At 40.8% G+C, this 14,372-nt stretch overlaps 1 protein-coding gene across 3 annotated transcripts in view; it reads left to right on the top strand.

The window, feature by feature from the left end:
• Positions 1 to 14,372, top strand: part of CNTNAP2 (contactin associated protein 2) — a 1,550,102-nt gene that overhangs the window by 1,342,625 nt on the left and 193,105 nt on the right. The gene's annotated exons all lie outside the window — the stretch shown is intronic.

The following is a 14,372-nucleotide window of genomic DNA, read 5'->3' as shown; positions in this document are numbered from 1 at the left end:
GAAGCTTGAGTGACAGCTGGGGGAGCTAAGGAGCCTTGGCAGAGTTTTGCGCTCCCATTAGTGGTATTGCCTGTGACCCAGCGAGGAGGGCTATTTGGTGGAGCTTCGCGCCCCTCCCATCAGCGCTGCTGGTGCAAAACTCTGTCTCCTTCCAACGAGAGCCTGATCGCCCTGGTCATTGCCTCGTTATTACCTGTGCACTGGGTCTCCCTGCTTGGCGCTCTTGGCCAAGCATGGCCGGAAAGCAGGCCGCTCGGAGAGCTCCCATCACCAGGAGGAATCTGCCGCCAGGAAGGACCAGGCTCCCAGTCCTTCCTCTAGACCGATGGCTTTAGGGTCCTCTCGGTCTCATCATAAGTCCTCCTCCCTATCTGCGCCTTCCCATGCTGAAGCCCGCCAGGATAGAGTGCTTAATAAACTTTGTGCTAAGGCCAGTTGTCTGCAACCTTCAGTTGGGGAGTCTAACACTGCCTCTTCGCAAGCGGCCAACGCATCTGATTCCGGGGCTCTATCTGATCAGATTTCTCTTCAGGACTGTCCTGTAGTCATACAGCCAGACAGTTTGTGGGGGCAGGAGGCTGTGCCACTTCCGGTTATTCCAGCAGAGTCCTCTCGGGCTCCAGCCTTGTTGTCAACTCCACTCGAGACAACTTCAGACCCTCTCTCAGCAGATCTGGCCTCGGCGACGGTGCACCAACAGACCTTTCTTTTGCCGGATCAAATCCAACAGATCATCGCGACAGCAGTGCAACAATCATTGGCTTCACAGCTGCTGCCTGGCAGCAAAGCAGCCTCGGTCCTGTTATGGAAGGAAGGAATTAAGAGACATCCCTTCGGGGCAGACAGAGTCAGTTTATTATTGCAATAAGGATCAGATAGGTATTGATACCTCAAGATCTGAACAACCTTATGATCCTGAGATCCTAGTTTTATACAGTTTCAAACAAAGGATTCTGTTAACTCAGCAGTTTTATCATTGCAGACATTTGTTACATCAAATGACATTTTTCAGCTAGGCCTGTGGACATCATTCCTATGCCCCCTCTATTTTTCGACATCATTAGGAAACAATGGTCCTCGCCAGGCTCGACTCAGTTCCCATCGACTACGGACTGATGGAACTTCAGTGGGTCGCCGGATCTGGATTTCATTCTCCAGGTTCCAAGCGTGGACGCTCCAGTGGCTGCACTCTTACCTCATGCGGCAGTTCCGGGTGCTCCGGACGAAGGTTTCCATTCTGAGGAGTACTGAGTGGAGCAAGTACTGCAGCGGGCACACCAAGGCACTGCCTGGGCCATCCGTTCGGCATCCATGGTGTCCTTCTTCAACTGGACTACTCTCCTATGGCTCTGCCAACTACAGGAGAATTTGGTCACTGAGGACATCCGTATGCAGCAAGACCTAAACAAGATCATCACCGCCACCCAATTTTTGGCGGATGCTACCCTGAACGCTGCTCACTTTGCAGCTAAGTCCCTCACCTCCTCCGTTACAGCCCGTCGCTTGGTCTGGCTTTGACACTGGCAAGCCGATGCCCGACACAAGTGGCGTCTGGCTTTGGTTCCCTTCGCAGTTTCTAAACTGTTTGGGGATCCTCTTGATGCCTTCCTCACGGAAACGAAAGACAAAAGGAAGGCCCTTCCAGTTGTATTCCATAGAGGCGAGGCGAGGCTCCATTCCTATCCGTCCCGGCCCCAATCGCGATCTTATGAGGGAGCTCACTTTGCTTTTCCCTCTGCCAGGTCACAGGGAACTTTCCAACCTATGCAGCGGGGCACGCAGGATAGGGCATCCAGAGGTAGGACCTTTATTTCCAAATGGCCCTTTCGAGGGGGAGGAGGTCATTTCTCCAGGTGCCATCGTTAACTGCATCCCAGATCCTCCCATAGGGGGCAGATTGGCCCTCTTTGCCCCTGTTTGGGAAAGCTCCACTTCGGATAAATGGATCCTGGCCACTTTAAGATCTGGGTTGGCTATTGAATTTCTCTCCCCTCCTTCGATGGTCTTTGTGAGCTGTCCGCTGTCTAATAACATCGAAAAACAGTCCCTTATGGACTCAGCGGTTCAGCATCTCCTTTCAATCAGGGCTATTCAACCTGTGCCCAAGATTGAACAGGGGACAGGATTTTATTCCCGTGTGTTTCTTGTACCAAAGTCATCAGGGGGGTGGAGACCTATTCTGGACCTTAAACGGCTGAACCTGTATGTTGTATACCGCAAGTTCAAGATGCAGTCCTTAAGATCTATTCTCGATGGTGTTAAGAGGGGCAATCTCCTCTCTTCTATAGACCTTACCGAGGCCTATCTCCATATCCCCATCCTCCCCTCCCACAGGAGGTTCCTTCGGTTCTGCTACGGGGGGCACCATTATCTGTAACGGGCCTTGCCCTTTGGCCTTTCGTCTGCCCCTCGTACCTTTACCAAGGTATTGGCTGCCTTAGCAGCATCCCTTAGGGCTAAATCTATTCGTCTACAATGCTACTTAGACGATATCCTAATTTTATCTTCTACCCAACAGCAGACTTCCTCTGACCTGCAGCTTACTCTCCAAACTCTGGCTGCCCATGGCTTCTCCATTAACTTGGAGAACAGCCACCTAGTCCCTACCACTTGTTTGCTCCATCTTGGGGCTCTGATAGATTCGGTGGCGGGGAGGGTTCACCTCTCGCGTGAGCGACAGGATAGCTTGAGGTCCCTGGTCTCTAAGGTTGAATGGGCTAGGTCTATGTCTCCCCTTGTCCTGTCACAACTCCTGGGCAAGATGATCTCGGCCATCTCCATAGTTCCCTGGGCCCAGCTGCACTCAAGGGAACTTCAATGGTTTCTTTTGCCATTGCAGAAGGCGGGCAGAGGCCTTCTGCCTTCTTCATCTATACCCGTTCCCATTCCCAGGAGGGTGATCAGATCCCTAGGGTGGTGGCGGTCTCTGGCAATATCCCAAGGTTGCCTGTTCTTCAACCCACAGAGAGTGGTGGTGACTACGGACACCAGCCTTCAGGGCTGGGGGGCTCATTGCCAAGGTCAAGTTGCTCAGGGCACCTGGAACAGCTACGATGCCCGTCGCCCCATCAACTGGCTGGAACTGCGGGCGGTCTACCTGGCACTTCGAATCTTTCATCACCTCATCTTCAACTCTCACATCCTGGTCCTCACGGACAATATCACGGCGAAGGGCCATGTCAATCGCCAGGGTGGCACACAGTCCCTCTCCCTGATGTCGGAAGCATTGAGGTTGGGAGTCTGGTCGGAGACTCACCTCACCTCTTTGTGGGCGGAACACATTTCCGGCATTGCCAATGTACAAGTGGACTGGCTAAGCCGTCAGCGACTGGATCACGCAGAGTGGCGTCTTCTCCCGCACATCTTTCGCCAAGTCGCGGCCCGTTTCGGGACTCTGGTGGTCAACCTCTTTGCCACGTCGGACAATGCTCAGCTGCCGTGCTTCATCTCACGGTACCCGTCGCCTCACGCGGAAGCCATCAACGCCCTCCGCTTTCTGTGGCCTCCGGGACTCCTTTATGCATTTCCTCCGGTCTCCCTGCTCTCCCGGGTGATTCACAAGTTGTTGCTGGAGCAAGCGGAGCTCATCCTCCTCGCCCTGAATTGGTCACACAGACCTTGGTTTGTGGACCTAGTGTCGTTGTCGGTAGCCCCGCCTTGGCAGCTACCTCAACCAGAGGAGGCGGTGAGGCACCTGGACCTACAGTGGCTCCGTCTGACCACTTGGCGGTTGAGCGGCAAGCCCTAGGAGGTGCCCTCACCCCGGCAGACCTGATCCGCACCATTCAGGCATCACGGAGACCATCTACGGACTGAATTTACTCGGCCACCTGGCGGGCCTTTTGTACATGGTGTGATCGGAACGGGGTTCTACCCATCCAAGCCTCGATCGTCAATATACTGGTGTTTCTTCAGGAGGGCCTTTCCAAGGGGCTTTCTCCTAACACATTGCGAAGGCAGGTGGCGGCGATCTCCTCGATACTTACCTTCGGATCGTTGTCTTCCTTGGCCCAACATCCTTTGATTCACCGTTTTCTGCAGGGTGCTACCAATTTATGTCCTCCAGTTCTACATAGGTACCCAACTTGGGACCTCTCCATTGTTCTTAATTCTCTCACGGCTGCTCCATACGAGCCTTTACGGACAACTAGCCTTTGGCTTTTAATGTGCAAAGTTGCTTTTTTGGTAGCTATTACCTTGGCTCGCTGCATCTCGGAGATGGCCGCCCTCTCCATCCGTAATGACCTCTTTGTGTTCCACTCCGTCTGGACCCTACATTTGTGCCTAAGATCAATACCACCTTCCACCACATGCAGGAACTTGTCCTGCCCAACTTTTGCCCTCGTCCGGCTCACCGGCTTGAACAGCGGTGGCACTCTCTGGATGTCTGACGGGCGCTACATATCTACATTAAGCGAACCACAGACTTCCGCAGAACGGAATCTCTTCTTGTTTCCTTCCTGCCGGGTTCTTTAGGTAGTAAGGTGTCGTTGACGACCATTGGCCGTTGGATTCGGCAGATGATACCCAAGGCCTACGAACTACATTCCCTTCCAAGACCTCCTCGACTGACTGCGCATTCTACCCGGAGCACTGCGACATCGGCGGCCTGGGCCATGCAGGCCTCATTGCTTGAAATCTGCAGGGCGATTACGTGGACCTCGCCTCTCCGTTCATCCAGCACTATAAACTGGACAAATTTGTTTTGGCAGATGCCGCTTTTGGTCATAGAGTGCTACAGCGGGTTCTTTCGGGGGAGGGTGTTTCAGACCAGCCTGGTCCCATCCAATTGTAGGGACGTGAATCTTTAGTATGTCCCATCCTGGCTGCTGTCTCCACCCACAATGGAGAAGGGGCGTTGGTCCTACCTGAGACGCACCTTCTCGTTGGGTGGAGACAGCAGCCAGACCCTCCCTTCACCAGTCTGGTCTCTATCTCTGACCTATTTCCTTTCTCTCTTGTTTGGTATCCCACACGCCGAGCCTGACTTCTTGTCTTCGCCAAAAGCTGGGTCTCCCCAGTAACAAGGGCGGGACTTAGTAACTTTGACAGGCTCAGTCTATCAACCTGAACAGATGAGCACACCCCATCCTGGCTGCTGTCTCCACCCAACGAGAAGGTGCGTCTCAGGTAGAACCAATGCCCCTTCTCCCTACTTGTTTTATTCTGTGTTCTTTTTCCTAAAGATAAGATGTAAAGATGAGGGAGATTTATGTAAACCTATTCATTAGCAGAAGAATGTCTACTTTTTGCTTCCTGCATAAAATGGGTACCAGCAAAACCCTGTCAGTCAAAGAGCAGATCCCTATGATTCAGTTATATATTCAACTAGATATATTCAGATATAAGAGATTCATTGTCTCTTGTTGGAGAATTTCTACCCACCAGTACCACCACTACCGAAATCTGGTGTAATGTTTTTTAATTAAAACTGCTCTTAACTATTATTAAGAAATATTTGATTGATTTTAAATATTTGATTTAGAATGTGAAAATTAAATATACGTTTCCCTCTTCCACCTTCACGTGTTTATTTTTTTGCTTGTTTTATTTTTGGACATTTTTAAAACTATCCAAGCATGTGATTAGGATTATTTGTTCAAATGTTATAGGGAAGGTATTTCCTACAGTTGTGCTACTATAACAATTGCTGTTACAAAACAGAAAGATGTCTAGCAAATGAGATTCTCAGCACAGAAAACTAAAGATGAATAGAAAGACAAATTCAGTGAAGTTTATCCATAGTGATGCTATTTGGCACTACCTATTCCCCACTAGCTGACTGGCCATCAGCTGCTTCTGATCTTGTTTTTTATGCTCTTTGATCCATAGCTGCTGGTGAAAGATTATAGAGATTTCAACTGTATTGTCAGTAGCATCTGTAGGGATACTCAGAATGTTACATTCAACATTACAAACTGAACCACATGTGTATTTTCCAAATAAATGTCTAATTTGAACTGCATTTCTCCTTCATATTTCATACCTCTCTGAATCTTGTAGTACATATGAAAGACTATTCACTTTTAAATTGTTCATAGATATGTATTTTGATATAAATAAATTTAGAATTTTATATGAATTTGTTCTTAAATATATTTGGTATGAAATAAACTCATGCATCCATTCCTAATATGGACAGCTATGTGGCAAATTATCTCTTCTATTCATATTAAGTAGGCATATTATAAGATCATAACATTCTGTGATTTCTACAGAACAGCACTGTTGGCTTCTCTGGCAGTCCTATCTGGACTCAGATAGTATAAATGTGCCTAAACATTATAATACATTGAAAGGATAATTTGTCAGTCTGCTTTTTCAGCTCCATGACAAAATTGAGTCCTAGTTTCACCCATAGAAAAAGAATTCTTGTAAGGTTTTGGCCTACAGTTGGAGAAAATGTAATATTCGATTTAAATTTACAATAGATCTATCCAAATCAGGATTTACATCTTCAATATAGTTCTCACATATTTCTTATATTATGCCCATTGAAATCTTCAAAATATGATGAGACTTTTATTTTGTTTAAAATTAAACCATTTTTATGAATTGTGAATATATTGAATTCTAACTTACCATACTGCTATTAAGGGGCTCCAGGTTATATTATTCTTAAATCTCCCATACATTTATATTAAATCAGTTCTCACTTCTCTAGATCAGGGGTGTCAAACCCGATCGCATTGTGGGCCGTATCATGACGGATCAGGATGTTTTTTGCCTTTGTGGAGCCGGGGTGGGTGTGGCCTACACGGGCCCTATCCAATCCACAGGCTACCAGTTTGACAGGCCTGCTCTAGATGAAATAGAAATTCTAACAGAATAAGCAGATTAATGTTTTTAATGGTTTCCTTTATTATGCCACTGACAAATTAGGGTTTAGAGAAAAAATGATTAAAAAAAAAAAGCTTAATTATACAAAAGAATCTCAATCAGATTCAAATTATCATTTTTTGGACACATTATGTGAAGCCCAGCTGTCTTGAGAAATTCAAAATAGTAAAAATACTGGAAAGAAAGAGAGAAAGAAGAAAATCAGAAGTAAAGTAGATGAATTCAATTATAGCAGCAATGGATGCACTTTTTGAAGAGCAAAAGGTTAGAGAGAAATCACCCCAGTGAAGCTGTATATATCTGATTGCTAACAGTCAACCCTGACTTAATGACAAATAATCATTAGAAGAGAAACAGTGAAAAGAAGAAAAAAGGAACAAGACAAAAATAAAACTTAATAAAAAACTTATTAAATCTTACAGAGAAACATTTAAAAATCAGCCAGCTACTTTTGGATGCAGAAAAGGCTTTTACATACCACTTATATTTTTGAAATAATTTGGCCAAATTTAGACTTCCTTCTTTGTTCATTAATTGGTTGATACTGTGCCATTTTAATCAATCATCCAGGATTTAGATAATTCTTTCCGTACCTATCAAAAAATTTTTATGAAATTAATCAAGAACATCCTTTATCACCTCCTACATTTACCTCAATATTGGCACTATTAGTTTGTCTTATCAGGTGATCAATAGTCTAGGCATAAAGAGTAATTCAACACAAATTGTTTTTGTATGTCAATGATATATTTTATTGATAATCATATGAAAGTTATTTAAGAAATTTATTGATACAGTAAGTACATTCACTCCTTGCTTAGTGGCTATTTTAGTAATTGTTCACAAATATGGTAATTAAAAATTCATTTTCTGAATAATGTGTGAATTTATGATCAAATTTTGTGCACCTGATAACATCACTAGAGAGAATAACTGTGGCATCACAGTATGAGAGAATTTTATCTGACTGAGAAGGCAGCAACTACTGATCTTCACAGTGTCTCTCTCTGACACTTTGATAAAATTCTCAGATTACTCAACTGGGGTAAACAAAATTCCCCTAGTAAAGTTATCTAGGAGTTTTACTTATTGTTTTAATACTTTTAACTATCTTGAAACAATTGTTCTATGAAAAAATATTTGGTAGATGTAAATATTTCAAGTTGTCTAAAGTAATATTAATATAACAGATTTGAAAAATCGAAGAAGGATAAACATGTTGATACTTTTAAGATATTTTAATCAGATTGAAAATTAAAATATCTTAAAAGTATCAACATGTTTATCCTTCTTCGATTTTTCAAACTAGTCCCTTTTTCATAGTCATGTGATCACATTTTGGGCACTTACCAACAATTTTTTTATATTAAAAGTGATACCTGGATATCAAAGGCTAATAATCATCACCTTCTAGGCATATGTTTTGGTAGATACAAATTTCATAGCAAAGCAAAAATCAAAATATACATCCAATGATCAAGCTCAAAACCAGAAAACGTAACCCGCCCATTATAATAGGAAATATTTTTAAATAAAGAAAATTTTGGGATTTGCCTTTTAATAAAAAAATTGTTGGTAAGTGCCCAAAATGTGATCACATGACTATGAAAAAGGGACTAGTTTGGAAATTTGAAACTAGGTTGTAAGTAAATAATAATAAATAAACTTTATTGTCATTGTATGTGTATACACAGTATACACATTTACTTGACACCCAAAGACCAGGTCCCACACACATAATCCCCAAACACACTCCCACCCACCACAATTCCCCACCCCTAAACCACCCAAACATCCACACAACAGACCAGGGGTGGGTTCTAAATTTTTTTACTACCGGTTCTGTGGGCATGGCTTATTTTGTGGGTGTAGCTTGGAGGTCATGTGACCGGGTGGCCATGGCTATGTGTATAGGGACTACTCAGAGGGCTGAAAAAAGTCATTTCTGACAGGTCCTTTTGACTGGTCCTCACACTTATGACCTTCCTCACATTTATGCCCGTGCAGCATTCTTAACAACCATGTTACTCATTTCACAGCTGCTTTTCTTCACCATGATGACAAGATAGGGCAAAAAACGTAAAATGTGAGGACAATCGTAAGTTCGAGGACTGGTCAAAAGTGCAAGGACCAGTCAAAAATAAGTTTTTCAGCCCTTTGAGTAGTCCATATGCACAAAAGGACTACCCAGAGGGCTGAAAAAAGTGATTTCTGATAGGTTCTCGCACTTTTGACCGGTCTTCGCACTTATGACTGGTCATCATTTATGCCCATTGTAGCATTCTTAACAAATGTGTCTCTCATTTCACAACTGCTTCTCTTCATCATGGTGACAAGATAGGGCGAAAAACGTAAAATGTGAGGACAGTCGTAAGTTTGAGGACTGGTCAAAAGTGCGAGGATCAGTCAAAAATAACTTTTTCAGCCCTCTGAGTAGTCCATATGCACAAAAGGATTCAATTATTTCTTCAAAGTGCTGATGATTGCACCCTGGCTGGAAGAACTCCAACAAGGCAGGCAGTATTTCCTCCCAACAGCGGTGCAAAAAGCTTAAAACAACCCCTCCCCTTTAAGAAAGTCAAAGCAAAAAAATAGCCTCTGGAACGGTCTAGGCATACTGCCAGAGAGGCAGTTTCTGTAATAAAGATTAGGCTAGCTAGGAAACAACACCAAATGTTGTAATTAATCCTTACAGGATTAACTCTGTAAAGTGAAAAAAAAACAAAAGATTTCTTTTAACAACCGGTTCTCCGAACTACTTAACTACTTAACAACCGGTTCTATCGAAGTAGAATCCCACCACTGGGTCTACCCATTTATTTTTGCAGGCACCGGTCTACTCATTTGTTTTCTTTTAACACTGATCAGCTGTAGGGCGGCCCTTTGAAGCCCCGCGGCAAGAGTTTAAACAGTTTTTTCCCCTCTAGCCATCAGCTGGGACTCAGGAGGCAGCAATAGATTGGGAATGGGGCCAAATAAAAGGTAAGAATAGCGCGGGGGGTGGGCAAGGAGGGGCGGGGGGGCAGAACCGGTTCGGTGACATCATATCATCACTGTACCAGCTCGGGAGAACTGGGCCGAACCGGGAGGAACCCACCATTGCAACAGACCAAGTAATACTGTCCAACAGCTCACTGATGGTGGTCCTTTAGTTTATTGTTGAGTGCAATTATAGCTCTGGAATAAAAACTATTCAGAAAACGTGTGGTCCGAGTTTTAATTGTTCTGTATCTTCTGCCAGAAGGCAACAGTCCAAAAAGATTGTAAGCAGGATGGGAAGAGTCTCTGAGAATGTTATGCAACTTCCTCAAACAGCGAGATTTGAAAATGTTGTCCAGGACTGGTAGCTGGAGTCTGATAATATTCTGGGCAGTTTTAATGATTCTCTGTAGAGCTTTTTTGTCCGCTACAGAGCTGCTCCCATACCATGCAAGAATACTGTATGTCAGGACACTCTCAATGGTGATGCAATAGTAGGACAGAAGTGGATGCTGAGATAGATTTATCTTCCTGAGCATTCTCAGGAAGTTCAGCCTCTTCTGTGCCTTCTTTACAAGCATGTTAGCATTCATAGTCCATAAGAGGTCCTCCGAGATATAAGTGCCCATAAATTTAAAATTACCCACCCTCTCCCCCTCCTCACCATTTATGTGCAGTGGTAGATGTACATCTTTCTTCCTCCTGAAGTCAATTATAAGTTTTTTAGTTTTTGTGGTATTAAGTGTGAGATTATTTTCATTACACCACAATGTCAGCCCTTGTACTTCCTTCCTGTAAACAGACTCATTGTTCTTATTAATGAGCCCCACCACTGTTGTGTCATCCGCAAATTTAATAATTGTGTTGATGTTATACAGTGGGGTGTAGTCATGCTGTACAAGGAATAAAGGAAAGGGCTTAGCTCTCAACCCTGGGGGGCTCCTGTGCTTAGTATCAGAGTAGAGGAATGCTGAGATCCCATCCTTACTGACTGTGGCCTACCTATCAGAATATTCCTTATCCACAAGCAAATCCTCTGATTTATACCCAAATTGGACATTTTAAAAAACAACCTGTTGGGTAAAATGGTGTTAAAGGCAGAGCTATAGTCCACAAATAACAGCCTTGCATATGTCACTTGTTCCAAGTGATTCCAAGTAGCTCTGATGAAATTGCAAATTTAATTGGTAGTTAAACAGCCAGTCATACGCCAAGGAATACTGTAAAGAATTTGCAACATTAAATATAGTAAGGTATATTTTGACAGAAGTATAGTTTTAATTTTTCTTTTCATGATACATCTTAGACTGAACTCTGATATAAACTAAGTTTGAAAATTAGGCAATTCTGGGAAATGAAGTCTATACATCTTAAAAGTTGCCAAGTTTGAGAAACACCATTCTAAATATTAGACCAATTGATTTTCTGAGCTCACAGAATAATGTGTTATCTTCATTGTGCTCTTTTTGCATTTTAATAATTTATTCTAACAAATTAGTAAATTTTCAAATTTAATAAATGTATTTGTTCAAATTTAATAAATGTATTTGTTAGTTTATCACTTTTTCTCTCCTATTAAATATATAAATCTATTCTCAGTTTACTTCAAGCATCCCACAAGGAATTAAATTGCACAAACTTACCAATTTTTAGATAGCTCTGTTTTTTATTGTGGTTTGAAGGCAATATGTGTGGCTTTCCTTCATGGCAACCAACTTATGTAGGTTAGATAGAAAAATTTATGTGCCCATGTTTAATATTGGTCAAATAGGATTTAACTCTGGGTATGTATATTCCTAATTCATCAATCTACTAACAGCATCATTGCCAGATTTCTATACTGTAGTGAAAAAGGGATGAATCTTGCTATGAATATCCTTTATCAATTTAAAACAAGTGCCATTTGTTTATTTTGAATACAGAATCATGCACAATAAAATATAATGAACAAAAAAAATATGAAAAAAGATTACTGTTTGAGCAGATCTGATAAACTATAATAATTTACTCTAGTAGATTCATAAAATTTTAAATTTAACAAATGCATATCGTAGTCTGACATTTGATTTATGATGGAAATAATCATGTGGATGCTGGATAATTTATTTTAATGGAACAATTTTGTACAGTTTGCATAACAATTTTTGTGAGATATTTCAAATAACTAGACTAGGGATCTCCACTTCAGTTTATTGGTCCTTTCATGGGGTTTCAAACTATTCTTTATCCCCCAGACAAATATTACATAAAAATAATTTAATAAATATTACTTTAATAGTACCATTTAAATAATAATCAAAAGAACAATAGTCCCATTGTCCCTCAGGAGTAGACAATGACCACTTTGGGGGACTCTAGTGTAGTTAAAACTTTCATCTGATTAAACATTACATACCTTCATAAGTGGAGTTTTGGTCATAGATTCTCATTTAAAGGGTAAATATTAATGAACTTCAAAATGTATTACTACTGATGCATAAAAAGAAAAGTTTTCATAATTACCTTATAATTATGATTTATAGTGTATAAATCATAAAAAATAAACAATAAAAAATTACAGAAAAATACCCTAAATTTAGCAGTTACCAATAATACAATTACAATTATCTCCTTTGAGTGCTGTCATTGTACTGACAATATAATGTCTGCAGTCAAAAGCAGGGAGGTATGATTATGAAACAGATTTTTTGAGAGATATGGCCAATACTATTTCCATCTGTCAGAATTCTCTCACGTAAGTTTTCAAGAATACTTCCCACATTTAAATCTGAAGTGAGCTAGAGAAAAGCTGGGTACTAGATGTGTTATTGTTTACCTCAATTAGATTGGAGCAATTCACAAATGTTCTGAAGGTTAAAATTTAATTATGTTGACTTATACAAACAGATTTTTACTGGATGTGAAATAATCAGGTTTGGAAGTGAAAAAGCTAGCCCTTTCCATATTCTTTTCCATGTAGATAAATCTAAAAATAACTCATACTGAATAGTACTGAGAAAAATCTGCCAATTAGGAACCTTCCTAAGATTTCACATAGCTATAAATCCTAGCTGTCACTTCTTTCTGCAGAAGCTGGTTTTATTGAAAAAGACAATAGGAGAAGAGTGCACAAGGTCCCTTCTACCACTGCTCAAAATAATCCGCTTGCAAATTTTCTATCCATTGTATCTAAGGAACTTTCTTTTTTACTTTTGAGTTTGCAAATAATTGTCATTTTATTTGAACAACTTACTGGGGATATCAGAGGACAATAAATATTTATAACATTGTCTCGGCTAATTGGGTATCCAATACTTGGACAAAAATAAATAGCAGCTTCTAACCAGATTTTACTAGTTAATTTTGCTACTTTTAGAATGTGCTACAAATCAGTACACTATTACATGGGGAATGCCCCACCTCTGTTAGTACTGAATGAATCCACATTCAAAATTCCAACTAAATCCACCATTCACTCAAAATTTGGTTATTCCTATAACAGGAAGTAATAAGATCAGGGAGGAGAACATTTAAAAAGAGTACAATTCTTTAAATAATTCTGACAGAACATATGTTTTTTATGTGTCCAATCATTATCGCTATTTCAATATTTGACTTGCAATAGATAAGCAACTTTCCAACAATGTAAAAAATCAGTTGTTTCTTTTTGCACATTCTGAATTTTTGCATGTTGTTGCTGCTGAATACTATCAGGAGTTTACATGATCCCACTGGTGTGTAAAAAGCGTCTAACTGAACATATCACAACCAAAAGTTTGTTTAACTTTTTTCATCAACAAATTTATCCAACATATGATGTGTAATTATGAAAAAAATAAACTTAATTCTGTTAAAGGGATAAGAAAGACCGATTGTACAAGTAACCTCACTAAATAATCATGATGGCCTCCAGTATCATTCAGTAGCAAAGATATGAAATAATTCAAAAGTAAGTGAATTCTTAGTTTTAGACCTATGTATTTTGTTCAATCTACTTTTAGAGATGTGTTCAAACAAGCAAATAACATTTTTTTAAAGACACTCCATTCTTAGGTTTCAAATGATTAGTGTATGCATGAAGCAATAATATTAAAGGTATTGCACTGAGAAAATGGAATTTCTGAGCAGTTCATGTGTATAAATCACCATTAATAAATCAAAATGGAACAGGAAAGTCTGGGTATGACCCTAAGAAAGTCCAAAGACATTGATTTTTGTAATATTTCATAGTTCAACTGCAATAGAAGTTTGATTTCCCATAGGCAAAGCAATATTCTTATCTTATGAACCATAGTTTTATCCTTAGTTTATCTGTAATAGTCTGTATATCTGACATGGAAAGTGCATGTGCTTTCCAAATAGTTTATTGCATGAGAGAACAAGAGAACACAAATTGCTACATGGGAATGGACCTTATGAATAGTGCCAAAATAGTGTTATTAACTGCCTTACATTGTTAAAGTCATTGTATTTCCATTCAATAAATAGTACTTAAATAAAACCTAACAAGGTACCCATAAGCATAAATAATTAATGTTGTAATCTTCATAAAAATTACTAAACAGATGATTCTG

Source organism: Pantherophis guttatus, chromosome 4 (genome assembly GCF_059756535.1).
Source record: "Pantherophis guttatus breed Tessera chromosome 4, ASM5975653v1, whole genome shotgun sequence".
In the NCBI taxonomy this organism is placed as follows: Eukaryota; Metazoa; Chordata; class Lepidosauria; order Squamata; family Colubridae; genus Pantherophis; species Pantherophis guttatus.
Note: the sequence above shows the minus strand (reverse complement) of the source record. Positions and strands in the feature narration are given on the sequence as shown.